The sequence below is a fragment of the Borostomias antarcticus genome (genome assembly GCF_949987555.1).
Source record: "Borostomias antarcticus genome assembly, chromosome: 7".
In the NCBI taxonomy this organism is placed as follows: Eukaryota; Metazoa; Chordata; class Actinopteri; order Stomiiformes; family Stomiidae; genus Borostomias; species Borostomias antarcticus.
The window spans coordinates 22,704,425-22,711,924 of record NC_140240.1 but is presented as its reverse complement, the minus strand read 5'-3'; the positions used below and the strand labels follow the sequence as shown (position 1 = coordinate 22,711,924).

Genomic DNA, 7,500 nt, shown 5'->3' with positions numbered 1-7,500 from the left:
ATTAAGAGACTGAGACTAAGAGACTGAGAGAGACTAAGAGACAGAGATTAAGAGACTGAGACTAAGAGACTGAGAGAGACTAAGGGGCGAATTCACTAAAGCAAATTGCGCCCGCTAATTGCACCATTACATTGCGCGTCAGTTGCGCCAGCTATGTGCTCCGTTTTAAAAACCTATTCACTAAAGACATTGCGCTAATAATATCCCAGCGCAAACACGCCCATTCGGTGTTTGCGGCTGAGTGCAATTTGCTGCTGATATAGGAAATGACTATAAATACTGCGCATACAGCGCATACAACTCGTATGCATATCATTGGACGATGGCAGACAGAAAAAGAAAGATACGATTTTCAGACAGCGAACTTGAAGGCCTCACGGACGAGGTTCAAAAAGATGTCTCACAGCTTTCCGCAAAAAATATCACGACTGCAGCCAAAAATCATATTTGGGGTTTAATTTCCCAATCAGTCAGTGCCATTTGTGTGTGTAAACGCGGAAGACTGCAAACGGAGGTGGAATGATTTGAAAAGACGAAAAAAGGAAAAATTGTCATTTTATGTTATGCAAGTTGCAGCACGATGATCTGGCATTCTTTTGGGGGAGTGTATAACATTGCCCCACCGGTACGATCTAGGCATCTAAACGGCTTTTCAGGATTCCAAATGTGCACTCAATCACACCGCGCGTCCTGATGTGAGCCCAGTTGTACGCCGCCTCTCCAACGTTGGAAGGATTACGCACGGGAGTCATCATCCATGGCTGAAGATGATACCTGCCGTCACCTATGATACAAAAGCAAAATATTTTCAAGACCATTCAAATAAAAAAAATATTGTGTAGGCTATGTTTTTATTTATTTATACCTATATCGGCCCCCAGCCGTTCAATGAACAGCTATAGGGAATGCGCAGTTTCGCGTATAGACTATTATACGCACAGTTTCGTGCTATGTAGGCTATTATATTCATTGGGGGAGCTTGGACTCGCTGGGGACGGGTGGAGAGACGCATAGTCAACTGAGCCTCCCCAGACGCGACTTCATCCTCCAGTTGGCTGAAGAGCTGCGCGCTCTGGTGTCCAAACAGCTACCACGGTGGTTCTAGTGTTAAATCAAAAAGTGACCTTCTTCTAAATATTCTCTCACGAACAACATGCCTGGCATTGCGATGCCGAATTCGCCTCGCAACAATCACTGCTGACATGATCAGCGGAAAGGCTGGCCATGACACCCCTTGCGCTTAAATAACACCACGTCTCTGAAAACGGAATTAATTTCACCTTAACTGCGTGAGGCAATTTGCGCCGATCTTTGTGAATTGGGCGGGTTTTGCAATAATGTTCATTTGCATAGAAAGGGGAACATTCTCCGCCCATATTACCTAATTTAAATATCAGCTAATAACACCGGCGCAGAGAAACGCAATGACGAACGCAACGCAGTTAACACCGTATTTCACCCTTTGCGAGGGCTTTGTGAATAGCAAACATACTTTTTGACTTATTTGCACAGGCTTTGCGTCAGGAAAAGCTGCGCAATCCTTTAGTGAATTCGCCCCTAAGAGACAGAGATTAAGAGACTGAGAGAGACCGAGAGACTGAGACTGAGAACTTCTCTCAGAGGATGAGCAGTAACAGAGATGGGAGTGCATCTCTCCCTGATCCACTGTGTCCATAAAGTGCTAATGTGCACTCAAGCGTGTGCATGTGTGTGTGTGTGTGTGTGTGTGTGTGTATGTCTGTGTGTGTGTGTGTGTGTGTACACAACCGTTAGCCAGGGAGCCACATGGCTGTGTGTGTGTATGTGTGTGTGTGCACGCACGTGTGTTCCCTTCTCCCTCTCTCTAATTGAGTGCGTATACGCCATGTCACGGTGCGTTGTCTGTGTGTGTGAGCTAGTGAATGTGTTTACGAGTGTATGAATGGGTGTGTATTTGATGTAAAACACCCATCCCAAGCATTCAGCCCCAACTGGGATTTTTGGAAATGATGCTTGGCGTAGTCACACACACGTCTGGCAAGCTCTCGATAGGCCTGGCTAACACCCAGACACACACACACACACACACACACACACTCACACACCGCCATGGGGCTCCTTGGCTGAAGGTTGTGTGATTGTACAGGCCCTGCTATAAATTGGGTAAAAGCGGAGCCAGACTGAACATGAGGTGTGTGATTAAAATGCAAATGGAAAGAGCCTTCAAACGTGCATGTGCATGCGTGTGTGTGTGTGTGTGTGTGTGTGTGCGTGTTTATGGGGGCTATTATAACTAGTTTACCGTAAAAAAAAACACACAACCTAAACACGTTTCAGAATATCTTCATCTTGTACCCTATCTTTTGAAAAGCTGACATTCACATGTTGCAAAAACAGGAGGACCGACAACTCGTCCTCTTCCTCCTCCATCTGCTCACATCTCTCCATCTCTTGTTCGTCTTGTAAACACTCCATCCTAACAATTTCGGCAACGGCACTGCCCGAGATACCAACGTGGAGTGAGTATGTGTGTGTGGGCGGTGGTATGGTTTCAACCGCCCGCTGGTTTTCACACCAGACGCCTTCTAGCGGTATATTTCAAGTGGCTGGCAGAGAAAGTGCGTTGCGGCGCCCGGGAGGTGGGGGCGCAAAACGCCGGCCCAGAGACTTTCGTCCATCACAAAATCAACCGACCGGGGCCGTCGGTGCCAGCAAGCCCGCTCTGCCGAGTCTGAGGTGTAATTGTTTGATTTGGGAGTTTAAGTCTTATTAGGCTCGTTCACTTTTTTTTTATGATCTATATTTACATTATTTAAAGTTATTTAGCAGGATTTAGCATTTACATTTTATGTTAGTCATTTAGCAGATGCTTTTATCAAACGCGATTTATAAGAAGTTATAAGAGGTTTGGCTCCTGAACTACATTTGCATTACATTACAATCTTTTAGCAGTCATTTACATTTACATATTAGTCATTTACTGTAGCAGATACTCTTATCGAAAGTAACTAAATTTATTCCTAGCTATATGTATCTAGAGTAAGTGAACCACCAGTACGTACATCATTGTCGGTAAACGGTATTGTTTTGTACAAGGCTCCCTTGCAGCAGGGAAATGGTGATAGAAGTTGACCTCAGCTTGCTCTGGTGTTACAGCTCACAGGAAGCTGACAGGGATAAGCGAAGGGTGACTACAGTCTGGTCCAATTTAAAAAGTAGGTGAGAGACGTCAGCATTTTACAACATCTATAAACCTTGTAAGGATTCATGAAGCATTTCAAGCATTGGCTTAGCAATGAAATTGAATTTAGTGCTATCCTTCATCCGTGCAGTCCATTGAAATAATCCACCCACCCAAAACCCCTTCTGGTTTTCAACGGCCAAAGAGCTATGCTCCTTTGTTCGGTTAAAAATACACAATTCTGGCAGAATATCACCAACGGCCATGTTTGAGAAGGACTGAAATGGCTTAAGACAGGCAGGCAGGGTTAAGAGGTATGTTTGCCAGGTTGAGAGAAGCTTGGAATTATTTCTCTCTCTCTCTATCTCTCTCTTTCTCTCCCCCTCTTTCTCCCTCTCTCTTTCCCTCCCTCTCTCCCCACGCCCTCTCTCTCCCCTAGCCCTCTCTCTCCCTCTCTCTTTCCCTCCCTCTCTCTCTCCCTCCCTCCCTCCCTCTCCCTCCCTCTCTCTCTCTTCCTCAGTGTCCCCTCCCACCCCCCAGCCTGTGTCCCCAGTGCCCCCTGACCAGGGTGTCAGACACCTGGCTTCCTGAGTGGTGAGCCGGGGACGCGCTCACTGCATATGGAGGGGTGGGCGGCCATCTGGCCCAGGGGGGGGGACGCGCACCGAGCTGGACTGGACTCAGGTAACGCTACTGCCAACCAGCGCTGGATTATTCCATGTTCACACACACACACACACACACACACACACACACACACACACACACACACACACACACACACACACACCAACAAGCTTTGTCCAGTACATGAATCATCTCACAGCACACTCCCTCGTGGCTGTGTTCTCTCCTGACCTGTACGTAAGAAACAAGCTTCTTTTAATGGCACACACTCCTCCTGAGTGTGTGTGTGCATGTGTGTGTGTGTGTGTGTGCAATCTCCTCATCAAAACCTTCTCCTGTAAATGGGGTGTGCGGCTGGCGGGGGGGCTGTCTTCACACAATGTTTACAGTACACAACATGAGGACTGCACGTGCTTAGTCAGACTGTACAGAGTCTAGCCAGGTTGTTGTTGTTGTTCTATTTCATAATATTCGTTTCGGTGTCTCGCTATGGGAGGCACGCCCCGCTGCAGGGGGGGTAGACCCACCTGCCTACATAGGCTGGCGCCAGAGGAATCACCTTCTTTCAAACACCTCTTCTCACTCGGAGTAGCTTCTCGCGTCCACGCTAGCTAGTTCAACTGTCCACAGACGGATCTTACATCGGCTTCTGTCGCCGGGCGCTAGCTAGTTTTCGTTGGACCTTCCGCTACGCTGGTCTTCGAAACCGGAGGTTTACCTGGATTCCCTCAGCCCCACCACGGTTAGGCAGTCTTCGACGCCCTTCCACGGCGTTCGGCAGTCGAGCATTTATCCCTCCGGCTAAATCTCTCGGCTTCGCGGCTAGCTAGCACACCAGCTAGCTGGTTTTGTCACGGTTCGTCACCTCCCCACGGTGGTCGACCGTTGGAGTTAGCTCTCCGGCTAATTCCTCGGCTAGCTAGCACGCCAGCTACTGGGCCGGAGCCCCACCACGCCAGAGGTTCTCAAGACTCGGAGCCCCGCACCTGCGGGTGTGGGAACAAGATCTCGAGCAAGGATCCACACCAGGTCTGCTCGGGCTGCCTGGGGCTGGAACATGCCCGGCTAGCTCTCGACGCTCTCGGCTCGTGTCAACACTGCGCTGTTATCACAATCAAGAGTCTCCGCAGACGGCTGGCTCGCCAGGCTAGCTTGTCTGAATGCGACCCCCTCCTCCCCTCCGTCGGGACGTCTAAGAGGAGGATGGAGAGGTGGTCGTTACAGTAGGGTTGCCGCGGGCTAGTGCCAGCTGGAGCTCCCAGCTCGACATGGTCGCGGCTCCTGCTTCTGAGGAAGACGTTCTGGAGTTGGACTGTGGGGACGATTATGAGGACCACCCCTCGGATCTCCTCATCTCAGAGGATGACGAGGAGGAGGACGTTTTCTCCCCTCAGGCCCGGGCTGCGTTGCCCGGGGCCCTCGACAGCACCCGGGATGGAGATGAGTGCAGCACACCAGCTTCTCCCCTCCCCAGTTCGGACATGTTCGATGTGTGCAAATGCGCGGCTGATCGACTGGACATCCTGTGGCCGACCGCCGTAGCCGAGACCACCAGGTCCCGCTACGAGGGGAAGAAATTGCCCTCGGCCAGGGGTACGTCGAAGTGGCTTCTCCCTGTCTTCCCGGAGCTGCTGGACGAGATGGCACGCTCCTGGAGGGACTGCCCGGTTCCCGGCGCCTCATCCCTCGACTGCGAGGGTATGGAGAGCCTGGGTCTGCTCCGCATGCCTCCGATTGAGCCACTCGTCGCAGCCCACCTTCACCCACGGCTGTCGGCGGTCTCCTCCAGGAGCCCCTCCTTGCCGTCTAAGTCGGACCATTTCCAGTCAGCCCTACCTGAGAAGGCTTACAAGGTGGTAGCTCTCTCGGCCAGGGCCCTGAACGTCCTCTCCCTGCTCACCGCCTACCAAGCGGAGTTGTGTGAGGACTTCGCACACGGGCAGGACCCGTCCTGTGCGGTTCAGGCCACGGAGAGAGCAATGGGGACCTTGGTCCTGCAGGAACGGGCGCGGTGGCTCATCCTCGCCAACCTGTCGGACAGGGAGAAGGACGACGTGTTGGACATGCCCATCGTCCCAGAGGGTGTTTTCGGCTCTGCGCTTGCCTCCATGCAGCGATGGTGCGAGGCCAAGAAGAGGGATGACGAAGCCTTTCAGAAGGCTTTCAGAGCATGCCTGGCGCTGTTTCGCCTGGGCGGGTCCGTTCCGTTCAGGCTTTGTCTTTGGCTTCTCGGACTGATGGCGTCGGCCATCCTCGTGGTCCGGCTTGGCCGCCTGCACATGAGGGAGTTCCAGCTTTGGATGGCCTCATGCGCGCTGGACCCCGTGCGTCATGGCGCACGGCGGGTGTTGGTGACGCCGGTTTGTATGCGGGTGCTGCGCCGCTGGCGGGTCCCGTCTTTCCTGACACAGGGCGTGCCCATGGGCTCTGTGTTGTCCAGGAAGGTGGTCACTACGGACGCCAGCCTGACGGGCTGGGGCGGGATACACGAGGGTCAGTCTGTGAGTGGCCGCTGGAGCCCGGGTCTCCTGCTGCCTCACATACATTTTCTGGAGCTCTCAGCAGTGTTCCTCTCCCTGAGGCATTTCCTCCCGTCTCTCGTGGGTCATCATGTCCTGGTCAGGACAGACAACACGACGACGGTGGTATAATCAATCGCCAAGGGGGGTTGCGCTCCCGTCAGTTGCACATGCTGGCATGCAGACTCATCCTCTGGAGTTGTGGCCGTCTTCTCTCGCTGAGGGCGAGACTGTACTGAACACGGGTGCGGACCCTCCCGGGGCTCACCGGTGTACGGGGAGTGGGCTCTGCACCCGGAGGTGGTGGAACAGATCTGGGCGCGCTACGGGCGGGCCGAGGTGGATCTGTTCGCGTCGGAGGACAACGCTCGGTGCGCGCTGTTTTACTCCCTGCGCAGCATGAGCGCTCCCCTGGGCATCAACGCTTTAGCGCACGCCTGGCCGCGCGGGCTTCTTTACGCGTTTCCTCCCCTGGCCCTGATACCCCCTACCCTGTCCAGGGTGAGGGACCACGGCCACACCCTGCTATTGGTAGCTCGGCATTGGCCTGCTATGCACTGGCTGGCGGAGGTGTACAGGTTGCTGCGCGCTCAGCCGTGGCGGCTCCCGCTGCGCAGGGACCTGCTGTCCCCAGGGGGGGGGGATGGTTTTCCACCCGCACCCTGAGTGTCTGGAACTGTGGGTTTGGCCCCTGAGTGGCTCAATCTGTCGGCTGTGGGGCTCCCACAGGACGTGATAGCCACTATTCAGGGTGCTCGTGCTTCCTCCACTAGGTCTTTGTATGACTCTAAGTGGAGGGTGTTCGAGGAGTGGTGCCGCGGTGCGGGCCATGTTCCTTTTCAGTGCCCAGTGGGTGCAAATTTGTCATTCTTGCAGGGCCTGATTGACAAAAGACGGGCCTTCTCCACGGTTAAGGTGTACTTGGCGGCTATTGCCGCTTGCCACGTGGGGTTTGGCAAGTGGACGGTGAGCCAGCATCCGCTGGTCTGCCGTTTCATGAGGGGTGCGCGCAGGCTCCTCCCTGTCTCCAGACCCTTGGTGCCGCCTTGGGATCTGGTTGTGGTTCTGGAGGGTCTTAAGGGCCCCCTGTTTGAGCCACTGGGGGGAGCGGATTTGAAGCACGTCTCTCTTAAGACTGTGCTGTTGCTGGCCCTGGCCTCGGCTAAGCGGGTCGGTGATATCCATGCGCTTTCG

General features: G+C 53.4%; 1 protein-coding gene across 1 annotated transcript in view; it reads right to left on the bottom strand.

Annotated features, from left to right (window-relative positions):
* Window positions 1-7,500, bottom strand: part of pitpnc1a (phosphatidylinositol transfer protein cytoplasmic 1a) — an 81,957-nt gene that overhangs the window by 11,932 nt on the left and 62,525 nt on the right. The gene's annotated exons all lie outside the window — the stretch shown is intronic.